Genomic DNA, 14,512 nt, shown 5'->3' with positions numbered 1-14,512 from the left:
CACTCCTCTGGCTCCTCCCTTCTGGATGGGCTGACTTGCCTCTAAGGGAGGGGAGTCCTCCTTGGATGAAGCCTCACACTGGGTCAAATCTTAGGCCCGAGCATGCAACAGAGAAGACAGTCCAGAGAGAAATGTTTGCTTCTGTGATATAGCGCCATTCTTAGTGTGATTTTTCCTTCTTGTTGCAATGGAGTTCTTTCCTCTTTTTGCCCCACTCGCAAGAGTTTCACGCAAGAGGACAGTAGACAGACATAGACAGGTCACACTCACAGTTTTTCACAGTTGGGCCCCACTGGGCCAGTGTACTTTCACGGATTTTCCCCACCTGGTGTCACACACAGGGAGCCGGCTTTTGCAAAGCTTTGCCGGTTTTCATGCTCTGTAGTCCCTCCCTGAAAATGGCGTCTGGGCGAGCGAGGTTTCTGGAGCATCTTTTTGCCCCACTCGCAAGAGTTTCACGCAAGAGGACAGTAGACAGACATAGACAGGTCACACTCACAGTTTTTCACAGTTGGGCCCTACTGGGCCGGTGTACTTTCGCGGATTTTCCCCGCCTGGTGTCATTCTTTTCATTCTTAAGTCACTCAGGGATGACACGTGGCTCTCCCCTCAGGAATTACTTCTGGAAGGCTCAGGGAACTATATAGGATTCTGGGTATTGAACCTTGGTTGGCCTCAATCAAGTCAAGTGTCCTATCCACAGTAATGCAACACTGGCCATCATTCTCTTATTTCTTAAGTCAAGTTTTTCAGTCTGTGCATTTCATACAGGGTTATAGAAAAAGAGTCACCTATTTTATGAGTCACCTATTTTATGCCAGATTGGTTTATTTTATTATTAGATGTAGGGTGGCCCATTTATTGGGGCATTGTGTTCCCATGATGCAAAGTTCCATGATTGGGGCCAGAGCGATGGTGTAAGCTGTAAGGTGTCTGTCTTGTGCGTGCTAGCCTAGAATGAACTGCCGTTCTATCCCCCTATATGGCATCCTATATGGTTCCCCAAGCCAGGAGCAATTTCTGAGTGCATAGACAAGAATAACTTCTGAGCATCACTGGGTGTGGCCAAAAAAAAACAAAAAAAATTTCATGATTATCTTTTGTCTGGGTTGTGTGCTAAGTGGCACAAGTAGACATTAGATTAATATTTATATTCAGAAATAAGATTATTAGTAATGAGGCATTAGTTCTTACAAAGTTTACTACTTAAAATAAGGAAAGAGGCAATAATTCATTTCAAAAACTTAATACAGGAGTCGGAGTGATAGCAATAGGGCAATAGCAATAGGGCGTGTGCCTTGCATGCAGTTGACATGGGATGGACCAAGGTTGAATTCCAGCATCCAAAACCTGCCAGGTGCAATTTCTGAGCCAGGATTAACCTCTGAGCACTGCTGGATGTGGCCCTAAAACAAACAAACAAACAAACAAAATACCTGAATAAAAGATGTTCAATCAGAGATGTGTTTATTTTATTTATATTTTGGTTTTTTTTTTTTCTATTTCTGAGCCATGTCTGGTGGCACATAGAAGTTACTCCTGGATCCATGCTCAGAAATTAATTCTGGTAGACAAAAGGGGACCATATGAGATTCTGTTGATTGACCTGGGGTCTTCCATGTGTAAGGAAAATGCCCTATCTGCTCTGCTATTTTTTTGACTCCAGAAAGTTACTTTTACTAAAGATAGTAGCATATGAAAATTCTTTCTAGAAGTTTGCTTTTGTCCCAAATAACTTGGTTTCCCATATGTCTCCTAAACATGAACCTATATTACCAAATATTCAATTTATTTTTATAATATGATCATTTTCTCTATCTTTCAGAGTAACTAGTTACTTTTAACTTTATTTAAATACCATTGTTAATAAAGCTATTTATAATATAGTTGTTTTGGGCTTTTAATGCTACACTATGAATCTCATCATGAGTGTGATATTCCCTCAGCCATTGTCACATTTTCCCACACACCTGCCAAGCTTGTCTCCTTGGTAGACAAAAAATAATTTATTTTATTAGGCTGGCTATAATAAAATGGTAAATGAAATAACCAAAAAAATGAGTAAAAGAAAATCTATAAAAATTGTTAATCTCAGAATGGGTTTATTAACATCATTGACCGAGTGTTTACTGATCTATTTGTTTGTAGTTGAGATTTCAGTGTTGATTTTGTTTATTAGTCTCAGTTGGCCTCTTTGCTTCTCTGTTGCCTACATAGCAGTGGCTGTGAGATGTGGTGGTGACAATTGAGACTTCCAACAGTTTGGGGGTGAAACTTGCTTCATACTGCCCCTCCAAGAAGACTCTAGAGTTTTCAGTAAGAAAATCAGTGTAACTGTGTGGTTCAATGGCTTAGCTTGCATCTCTTTGAGAACAGACATGAGACTAAACCTGGGCTGCTGTTTGCATCTTATGTAACTAAATTTTATTCATGGAATTAGTAACACCTATTTGCATATCTATTTTTAATCACTGATTTTTTGCTGAGTTAAGGATAATTACAAGAGGATGGCATTTCATATTTAAAATAGCCAAAAATATCATCTCATCATAATTCTACCAGAGTAGAACAATAGATTCACTGAAATATTTACAAAAGCTAACGAACTTTGAGGGTTAATTATGTTGTCAACCCATATTATCCAATCATTACATAGGATAATTTATTCAAACGTCACAATAATACTCTGAGATAGCGATTATTATTTTATTCCTCTTACATTTTAGAAATAATGGTAGAGAGACATAATTCCTGAAGGTCATATAGAAGTAAGTATTTGAAGTGCCCTTTAAACCCCGATACTGTGGTACCTAAATCAATATCCTTAACCTCTATTCATTCTCATTTGATAAGTACTGTGTAATAGACTTTTTAAATGGTTTTATGCCTTAAAAGTGAGAAAATCCTTTCTGCCTCAATGCAACTTTTTAAAATTCCAAAAGCATTCTTTTTGCTGGAAACACTACACAATTAAATACATCTCAACCCTTCACTAACTTCAGTGATAAGTAATATTTCTGCTTTATGGTATGCATGACAAATTCTTTTTTCATCCCTTCTGAAAATGCAAGGCATTATATAAAAATACTAAGATATATCTAAATTGTAGCATGGGGGAGGGTGAAAATCAAGAAAATAAATTAATCTAAAAAACCTGGCGACAGAATGGTGCATTTTTTTGGCAAAGAGCAAATGAGATCTTACATGGTATGCTTTCATTTGGGATAATCTTTTAAGTTCAATGACAATTAACAATCCAAATAAATGAACATGAATAATTTGTAAGAAGAAAAAGATAAGAAAGTGACATTATTGCTCTTATCAACATATACATTTATTATTCACAACTAGTATGAACCACACTAAATTTTCACAAAAGCCTTATGAGTAATATAATTTGCAACAAAATTTCATATACCAACCATTAAATGCATACATAAAAACATAAAATTAAAGAATATTAGAGGCCTTTGTGGAACAGAGAAATGAACAAAAAATTAAGAATACAGGTCTTTGTAGGTGCCTAGTTCAACACTAAGAACCAACTGGTCTGCCAATATGCTCTGTGCACACTATTTTTGCCACCATGGACATGGATTTTGGTCCCCTAGTTAAGAGAAAGCAATGTGGAATGGTAGGACAAAGCCTCACCTTCACCTTCTTTTCTTTTCCCCTTTGACATAGTAATTGCCCATCAATAATTAGATTTCAAAAAGATTTTTTCTATTGGCTTGAAAGATTAGTACTTACAGGAACTAAATTCTAAATTCAAAATATTTGCCCTAATTTCAAATTATAGTGCAAGGATTATCTAGCATCATTGCTTCACCAAAATCATGGAATTCTGAGCATGTAATTATTGCAAAGCCAAGAAGCCAGTTAATAATAGCAATGAGATGTGAAGTTTAGCAAGTTGAAATAACATCCTTTACTACATACAGAGTAGATGAGTAGTAATTACTAGCAATCCAGCTAACAATTCTGTGTTAGCTTAATTTCTTCTTTTTGTGTGTGTGTGTGTGGTTTTTGGGTCACAACCGGCAATACTAGAAAAGTTGACATCAGTATAAAACCCATCTTTTGAGTCCTTTGGAGTCTTCTTTGGGGAGATTGCTTTGTTTGGTTCAAGACTACACATTGCCGTATCCAAGGGATACTCATGAATCTGCATTCAGGAATCAATCCCTGTATCAATCCTCAAGGGACAATTTGGGATCTACAGCTTGCAAGACAAACAAACCGTACCTGCTGTATTACCTTTCTTCTCCTCTGTTGAGTCCTTTGAACTTTTTTTCCAGTGAATTTATTTAGATTGTTTTACAGGTGACTTTTCTTAATCTTCCAAGTTCATTGCATACTACTTTGTGTTGAAGATACTTAGGGCAGCTTTTCCATCATAGTTCTGTTTATACAAGAAATATTTTCTAAAAACACTGCACACTCTAACTTGTGTCATGTGTTATGCAGCTCTGAAATGATAAATGAATATCATCAGTTGCTTGTAATTGTTCAAGTTGTGCCTCCTTCACTAATAACTGAGATGGAGAGATGGCAGAATTAAAGAGGTGAGGGTCTGGCTCAGTGCAGGAAATTCTACTGCCAGGCTCTCTGTGTGGCATTTTGGCCATATCCACATCCACATTACCAGGTCACCTTTAGATTTAACTCCTGTTAAATTTGAAGCAAAGACATAGAATTTAGATTTAAGTCTTTGGTGATCTAAAAAGGATAGAGAGTGGCTTCTACCCAAATGCCATGCTCTTAGTATAGTTCAGTACAGAAAAAAGTAATAAAGTAATATAGTATATATTTGAATGATGCAGGGAGAAATTCTCAACAAAACGTGGATCACTACTTTGGGCTCAAGTATTTTCAGGAGTTATCTAAAATAGAAGAACGAGTATGCATAAGGTATGGAGTTATAATTAGCATGATTGAGTGGTCTTAAATTTGTGCATGCATTTAGCTGGGGATTCCCACTCTTGCTAATGTTCTCTATCAGAAAGAAGCAGTTGTATGGGGGGCATTGGTGGTGGGAATGTGGCACTGTTGAAGGGGGGCATTCTGTTTATGACTGAAGCCCAACAAAAATTTGCTTGTAATCATGTACTTAAATAAAGATTTTATACAAAAAATAAAATAAAACAAAAAGAAGCAGTTGCAAAAGCTTTCCCAACTCTCACTGCCATGCTACAGTAGTTATTTCTCTTTTTGATCTCCTCATCTCCATCAATCTACGCTTACCTCCATATCTGCAACAAACTTAGATTTTTTTCCCAGGGAAGGGGATGAGTGGTTACCCTGGACTTGCTCTTACCAGTCTACATCCTACTCAGTGGATTTGAATCTCTTTGGTTTGCCTAACTATTCCTGATTTCAGAAGTTTTCTAGTGGAACAAAAAATATGCAATACATAGAGTGTATCAGAAAAGGGAAAAAGTGTGAAAAAGAAAAAAAAATTAGCAAAGTTAGAGAGGTAGAACAGTGGGAGGGTGCTTGCCTTGCAGAAGGCCAGAGTAGATTTGACTCCCAACATCCTAGGCTCCCTGAACATCACCAAAATTAATTGCAGTGTGCAGAACTAGGAATAAGCACTGTTGCCAGGTGTGACCCAAAAGTTGAGGAAAAAAAATGACTAGAAGATCACTACAAGACTTCAGAAGGGAGCTTATTTGGGATTTACTGGGCAATTCATGAAGGAAAACATGTCTGAAAATGAAAATGATTAAGGGGCTGAATAGATAGATACCTTCAGGCTTTCACATTTCTGAAGTTTCTGAACTTGAGAAATAAAAAAGGGTGCTGTGGCCAAAGAAATACATAGTAACTTAATACTTGTATATAATACTGGTAATAAATAATAATAAATAAATATATTAAATGAATGCATAATAAAATAAATACAAAATAGATATAAATAAATATAAATTAGGTGGTGTTTGCCTTACATACTGCTGATCAAGATTCTGGTTTTAGCATCCCCCAAAATCCCCCTAGCCTGGTCAAGAGTCATCCTTGAGCTCCAAACTAGGAGTATGTTGGGTGTTCTCTAAAAACAAAACAAAAATTAAAAAAGGGAATTTTAGAATGTAAAATATGTCACACATGTAGAGTAGGAGAGGAGTGAAGAATGCCACCTGGAAGTGGCTCATAATATGAAGCCTGAGGAACCTGGTCATACATTTTCAAACTCATTCTATGAGCACTCCCATAAATAATATTTCTGTTTAAAAATAACTTAAATTTTTATTCTACTAGCTTCTTTTTAAACTCAACTTTGACAGGACACCTATGTAACTAAAGGATGGGGATTGGTCTCTCATTTGCTGAATTGTCCAAACCCCTAAGCAAACTGAAGCAATAGATATCACAAAAGATTGTGGAATTTGAGCATATTAAGTATATCAAAGGGAAGGCAGTAACAAATTTAATAAATTTGTAAGATAAAATATTGAGAAGCCCATGTGTCCTGAATGTTTCTGTTTATATTGAGTAAAAACCATAATGCAGAAATCATATATAAACACAGATAAAAGTTTATATATTGTGATACCTATTTCATTTACCTCTTCACATTTTGCCCTTCATAACCTAATTGCTAAAGCGCTGATGAAGGAATTGAGGTTGGGGAGTTGATATAAGCACTGGGCATTGAACAACTAAACAAGCATGAGAAAGTAGGTCTTCTGAGAAACAAAATCAGGTCTAAGGAGGCAGAGCAATTTCCAGACCAGCACTTTCTCTCTGGAATTCTCCTGCCCCCTTCCTCGCTCTAAGTCGAGTCCATCTAGGACTAGAGAACTTGCCCTCCCAACAATTTAACACTCTAGTGAACACAGATGTATTTACAGCAGGAGCTATCCCAGTTTACAAATTAGTACTGAGAGGTTATCACTTGGGTGAGTCTTTGAATCTGGTTTGGAAGAGAGATTAAAAATATGCCTAGTAGACGTGCTTTCTCTATACCTATAAGGACCCGTAAGGCAGCTTTTGTGCATAGGTGGATAGATGAAAGTATACCTGTCTAGTCTGACATATAGCAACAAAAAAATTTCTTTGCAATTCTGGAGAAATGTGGTTTTCAATTCTGAGAAACGAAATTCAGAGCCTATCAGAAAGCATTAACTTCCCAAGAGTTTCCTCTGCTGTTTCGTAGGCTGACCCCAGCCTCTCTCTGCTTCACTTCCTATTGGGATTGAATATTTTATTGGTTCAAGCTAGATTGTTTCAAGTACAATCTTAGTTGCATATTGAGAGAAGTCATAACTTTAATTCATTTCCACTCAGTGATATTTCTGAGGGATTGTAAATAAAGAGCTTTTGACTTTAATGTTGTTCAGTGAAAAGTATATAAGAAACTCAAATAACAGATGTATTACTTGAAAAGAGTACATCTCATATTAATAACTTTTACCCAGTGGCATTTTATTTCTATATAGTAGCAATGACAATCTCTGTGACCCCTCATACTTACAACTTCTAGAATAGTCATTAATTCACATATGTCTCATTATAGTCTTTGAGGAGATGGAAAATCACCCCTATGACCTGGATAATATGCCCTATAAATTTCTATTTTTGTTCTTACACATGAAATTTATTAGCTTTGGTGGTTTGTATACATACACGTGGAAGAGATGGGCATTTAATTATTACAAATGTGAGAAAACATTTTATATCTAACAACAACAGAAACAGAATGAAAACAAGGAGTTTCAAAGCTGCCCTTTAATTGTGCTAAGCATAATAATGCATTATATGTTATAAGTATACATTATTTTATATCAATAAATGATTTTTTTTAATTTAACAGGCAATTTGCTGCTGGAGATGTGTTTTTCTTTCACTGAAAAGGTAAGCGCCTTTTAAAAGTTATTGTATAAAATGATCACAGCTTCTGATTTATGACTTTGAAGAGCCTATTAATTTTAATGCCCCATGGCTGACAGTTATGTTGTTCAAAGACAGGGATATATAATATTAATTATCTGAAACTCAAAATTAGTGTTCATGGTGTAGACATGAGGTACAAAGGACAGTTTTCTATTTTAATAAGAATAATTAATTAACCTTTGGATTCTAAAAGACTTACTTAGTGAAGTAAAATAGAAGGAACACAGTTCTATTTGGGCATATTTGTTTCAGATTTAGGAAGGCTTTGACAATTTCATGGAAATTACAGTCCCTTGGGACAAGCCTTAGTGTTTGTTATTGGTGTTTATTTGCTTGTTTGGTTGGAATTGGAGAAGAGCTTATTTAAAAAAAATTATAATTGTTTAATTGCTATAGTTTTTCTTAATTTTGTAAGTAACTTCTTTAATTGAATTATAGTGAGATACTCAGCTACAAAGTTGCTCATACTTGGGTTTCAGTTATCAATGTCCAATAGAAATTCCTTTCTCAGTGCTTTTTTCCTGTCACCAATGTCCCTAGTTTCTCTCCCTTCAGTCCCCTGCCCTTCCCTGCCTGTATCTATATTTTCTCTTTCTCTCTCTCTTTTTTTCTTTTATATACTGTGATTTGCAATATGGTTACTTAAGGAATATTAAGCTAATCACTTCAACTCGTTTAAGTACCCAGTTCTTGTCCAGAGTGCTCATTTCCAACTTTAATTGTCATAGTAATAGTAGTCTACTCTTACAGAAAATAAAAGTGGTTTTCATTTCAAAATAGTATCTCTCAATGATACATTTTTACTTGACTGCATCTACATTTTTCTTTTTTCTTTTTTTTTTTTTTTTTTTTTTTGGTTTTTGGGCCACACCCGGCGTTGCTCAGGGGTTACTCCTGGCTGTCTGCTCAGAAATAGCTCCTGGCAGGCACGGGGGACCATATGGGACACCGGGATTCAAACCAACCACCTTTGGTCCTGGATTGGCTGCTTGCAAGGCAAAGGCCGCTATGCTACCTCTCCGGGCCCACATCTACAATTTTCAAACAGTGATATATTACGTATATCACAAGGAACTTCTTATGTTTACTCAATTTGGTATTTCAAATTTTAAGATTTGTCTGTGAGTTAACTCTATGAATCACTGAGTAAAATAAGTGGTTAACTCTAGCCTAATTTATACTTGTAAAGATCTGAAGCTGATCAGACTAAAGCTTAGTTTTCAGCTAACCTTCACTAAGGACACAAAAAGGCAGCTAAATTGGGAAGAGTTCGTTTACTAGGCCATGGGGTATTGAGTATTTGTTTACTAAAAAGAAAAAAAAGCATTGTGTGAATCTACAAAGACCTATAAGTTCCACTGCAACCCTCACCTCTTTTTAATAACTGTTTGGTTCTATGGCTCTGATTTTATATTTTATATTTATATATTTTTATATATTTTATATATATATATCTGATGAATTGCTACCACTTTATTACTAAGCTGTGCTTTTTTTAAAAAATATATTACAATAAAAGTAAAAAGAAATTATCCTTGTGCATGCTGTGGCAAGAAACTCAGTTTCTTTACAAAATTTGAGCCCTGCAGTGAGTAGTGATGACAAGTCATTTTCTATGTAGTTATGTAGCTAATATCAGAAAGTCCATAATTTCTAACTATTTTGCCCAGTACTTACATCTTTGCTTGTTTTATTTATATGAAAAGGTGTTGTTGGCATATTAACCAGAGAAGTGTTATAAGTAACTGTCCTAATAAAGATGACTTAGCAAAATACACACACACACACACACACACACACACACACACACACACACACACACACACACAAATGCTTTTCATTTTGAAAACAATACTCTTCTGGCAGGAAGAGTCAATAAAAAGGTTAAATAAGTATATTCAGGCATTATATAAATAAGCATAATCAGACTAAGTATATTCAGAAAAATTATTCCATATACAGTGGTTATCAACTATGGTGAAATCACAACGAAAGATCTTTTTGGAAATCTAATTGCAACTCATGTAAATATGTTGTCAACTTTTAGAGCAAAAGATAAACTGAGGTAAGCTCAACATTGTGCTTAAAAATGAATTTATTCAGAAATGACAGAATTGTTTTAGAATAAGTCAGACATAGCAAGTTGTAGGAGAATCTAGAAAGAGATGGTTCAGCAAAAATAACAAAGAATGTTTTCCAACAGCTTATTAGTGGGGAACTAGTGCTAAGAGCAGTGGTTTATTCTCGTTGGCTGAATGTTAATTTTATAATTGGTGGGAAGTAGACGGTGCAGTAGTGATGGCTTTTCATTGGCTGAATGTTGTAAATTATCATTGGCTGGGACTTAGAGTGTAGACTAGCTGTGCCTTCTGATTGGCTTAGAGTTGCCTGCTTCTAATTGGCAAGGTTGTTAATAGGGCAAGAAAAAAACTTATTTTCGATCAGGGATATCTAGGCAAATGTCTGCCAGTTGTGAAATGCAAGCTTTTTTCTTCCTGTGTTAGTCTGGAGCAATCCCTTGGTCTTTTAAAACAGGTTCATTTCATTCAGACACATTGTTTAACATATATGCGTTTTTATTATCAGAGCTCAGAGTTCACTACATAAATATAATCAAGAGAAATTAAATTTTCAAACATTTTCCCACATTTTCCTCTGAACAAAGGCAAGAGTGAAAAAAACACACAAGTTCTGGAGTCAATTAACATTTACTTCTATCCCTAACTGTAACTCTTCCTGTCTAGTAACCATGAGCATATCCAATATTTTCTCATAATTCAGCAAACTGTGTATGTTGAAGGATACCTGCCAGGTATAAAGACTGCTTATAAAGCTATTCAAAAATATTCAGAAGGGTTTTTTTTGTTTGTTTTCATGAAGGAATGAGGGAAAATTCCTGCTAGATTTATCTAAAAATTCTGTATTTCTTATTGTTCTTTGTTACTTGGATGTATGTAAAACATGTCCACGGACATGATGAGATACATACATTTTGAAAACTCTGGAACTGTGTTAAATTGTGCAGTGTTACCTGGGTAACTCCCCAAAAGACTGTCCTCGTGGTCATTTTTGGATAATGAAAAAGTTCAGTAGCTTTTTTTCTTTCTGTATCTCAAATATTTATTTTCCTTCTTATCTTTCCTGCTTCCCATGTTCCCTACTTAGCATATTTGCTGCCCAAAATACTTCTCTCTTCACTGTGTAGTGAAGCTTACATGGCCCCTGCCCTGGCTGCTTTTATTTCTGTATCTAAGAGACCATCTTCTAGCAATCCTTCCTCTTAAAACTCTGCTGGATAATTGGATAGTTAAATAGCTGGAAAGGGTTCAATAGCCTTCCTAAGTAATATTTATATTTTAATGAGCCTGGTAATGGCTTAACCTAAATACAATGGAATATGATGATTCTTGTGGCACAGGGAATAATTTGAGGTCAAAAGTCTTTCCCAAGCTGGCCTATAAACTACAAAATGCAGGGTATTCTCCATTCTATATTTACTATAAAGTTTTGGAATACACAAAGGGCTTCTCATTCATGATTTCTTTCTCTATCCCTATCTCTTTTACTGCAGACAAAAACTTGAACAAAGATTTATACCCAGATCTCTTGTGAACATTTTAAACTCATTTTCTCTTTATATCTACTATAAATCTCCTGTCTGCTTTTCTCCAACCCCCATAATAATGTGTTCGTAAAGATTCTTGCAAACCTTTAAGAACAATTTACATTTTAATTGTGCTGTAACTTGTCTTTGAATTGCATCTACCTTTCCAAACAATTTGGTTGATATTGGAAGGTATTCTTATTTTCTGTCTTTTTGAATCAGGCAAAAGAGGAAAACGTTTAGAGGGTTAAGATAGGTTAATACTAAGACTTCTCACAACCAATCATCCCCAAACACTGAAATTCTTCTATGACATAAAAGCAATGTATAAGCTAATATCTGTATGGGGGGTTACTCAGATATTTGGGAATAGGAAAAAGAAGAAAAATCAAAGAAAATGACTCATGATACAATGAAACAAATTTTCAGTAAATTAGACTCTCTGACATCTTACCAGAATAAACTGTTTTAACTTGTAACTTGATTATATATATATATATATATATATATATATATATATACACACACACATATATGTATATATAACATATATACATACATATCTGTAAGCATATTGTCTACCTGTATAAAGCAAAAATGAAATTGTTTGACAAATTATAGATAATATATTCATTTAAAATGGAATTTTGAGGATGAGGTTATACTGCAAGGATTAAACCTATTACTTTACATATAGTTAATCTGGGTTTAATTTGAGACTCAAAAGAAGGTTCCCTGAGCATCACCAGGAGTGAACCCTAAGCATGGAGCCAGAAGTCCTGAGATCATCTGAGTATGGTTGAATCCTATCCCCAAATAGTAAGAATACAATAAAATTAAAATGTAATTCTGTGCTTAAACACAGAAATGAATAATGACTTGGCTAAATTTATTGAGAAAAGTGATTATTATGTCAGTGATACCTCCTCACAAATTTTGGTGAGGAGCCAGAGTAATAGCAGAGTGAACTGGTGTTTGCTTGCATGTGGCTGACCTGGATTTGATCCCCAACATCTCTTATGCCCCCCAAGCACAGCCAAAAATAATTCCTGAGTCTAGAGCTGAGAACTACCAGTAGGGCACCAAAACCATAAAAAAGCAAAAAACAAAAGAGAAAAACAAACCAAGCCCAACAAAAGCATCATAAAATTGTGGCGATTGAGAGGAACAAAAATAACACCAGTGAATTGCCTGAGAAATTTTGATATTTTATAATATCATTCATAGTTATTTAATATTAAAGAATAGTAAATCTATAATAATATTTGTTGATTGGGGATGGGGGCATCCCTGGTGCTCAGAGGTCATTTCTGCATCTACACCCAGGGATCACTCCTAACTGCTCAGAGGACCATATAAAATGCTGAGGATTGAATCCAGGTAGGTTGCATATAAGTCCCACACCCTACTGTTGTAGTATCACTCTGGCTCCCAATATTTGTTGATTTTATACCAACACTTCCTATGGATTAATTTTGTATTTTTGCTGAGGAGTGCCTATTGGCTTCTCGTGCTTCTGAGAATTGCCTCCTTCCATCTCTCTCTCCTTTCACCTGTAAGAGCTCTCAGGTCCGATGGTCAGCCTCTCTCTCTTTTTGACCTAATATTTATCCTATATGTCAACCAAAAAGTAATTTCCTTCAGTCAGGCAGCTGGAAGATTTGATTTTTTTTTTTTTTTTTTTTAGTGATCATTTCCAAGTTTTATTGTCATAGTGGTCCCATCTCTGCTCTATCTGCATTTTATCTCTATTTATGGGAAGCTTTCTATCATGGACTGGTATTCCAGGCCCATATCTTTATTATCTTTGATATCATTACCATACTTGATAGCTTTTCTTTTTTTTTTAACACCACCCATCACCAGTGCAACATTCCCATCACCAATGTCCCAAGTCTCCCTCCTCCCCACCCGACCCCCGCCTGTACTCTAAACAGGTTCTCAATTTCCCTCATACATTCTCATTATTAGGACAGTTCAAAATGTATTTATCCAACTAAACTCATCACTCTTTGTGATGAGCTTCCTGAGGTGAGCTGGAACTTCCAGCTCTTTTCTCTTTTGTGTCTGAAAGTTATTATTGCAAGAATGTCTTTCATTTTTCTTAAAACCCATAAATGTGTGAGACCATTCTGCGTTTTTCTCTCTCTCTCTGACTTATTTCACTCAGCATAATAGATTCCGTGTACATCCATGTATAGGAAAATTTCATGACTTCATCTCTCCTGACAGCTGCATAATATTCCATTGTGTATATGTACCACAGTTTCTTTAGCCATTCGTCTGTTGAAGGGCATCTTGGTTGTTTCCAGAGTCTTGCTATGGTAAATAGTGCTGCAATGAATATAGGTGTAAGGAAGGGGTTTTTGTATTGTATTTTTGTGTTCCTAGGGTATATTCCTAGGAGTGGTATAGCTGGATCGTATGGGAGCTCGATTTCCAGTTTTTGGAGGAATCTCCATATCGCTTTCCATAAAGGTTGAACTAGACGGCATTCCCACCAGCAGTGGATAAGAGTTCCTTTCTCCCCACATCCCCGCCAACACTGTTTATTCTCATTCTTTGTGATGTGTGCCATTCTCTGTGGTGTGAGGTGGTATCTCATCGTTGTTTTGATTTGCATCTCCCTGATGATTAGTGATGTGGAGCACTTTTTCATGTGTCTTTTGGCCATGTGTATTTCTTCTTTGTCAAAGTGTCTTTTCATTTCTTCTCCCCATTTTTTGATGGGATTAGATGTTTTTTTCTTGTAAAGTTCTGTCAGTGCCTTATATATTTTGGAGATTAGCCCCTTATCTGATGGGTATTGGGTGAATAGTTTCTCCCACTCAGTGGGTGGCTCTTTTATCTTGGGCACTATTTCCTTTGAGGTGCAGAAGCTTCTCAGCTTAATATATTCCCATCTGTTAATTTCTGCTTTCACTTGCTTGGAGAGTGCAGTTTCTTCCTTGAAGATGCCTTTAGCCTCAATGTCCTGGAGTGTTTTACCTACGTATTGTTCTATATATCTTATGG

The sequence above is a fragment of the Suncus etruscus genome, chromosome 4 (assembly GCF_024139225.1).
Source record: "Suncus etruscus isolate mSunEtr1 chromosome 4, mSunEtr1.pri.cur, whole genome shotgun sequence".
In the NCBI taxonomy this organism is placed as follows: Eukaryota; Metazoa; Chordata; class Mammalia; order Eulipotyphla; family Soricidae; genus Suncus; species Suncus etruscus.
This window is presented reverse-complemented; position numbering follows the sequence as displayed.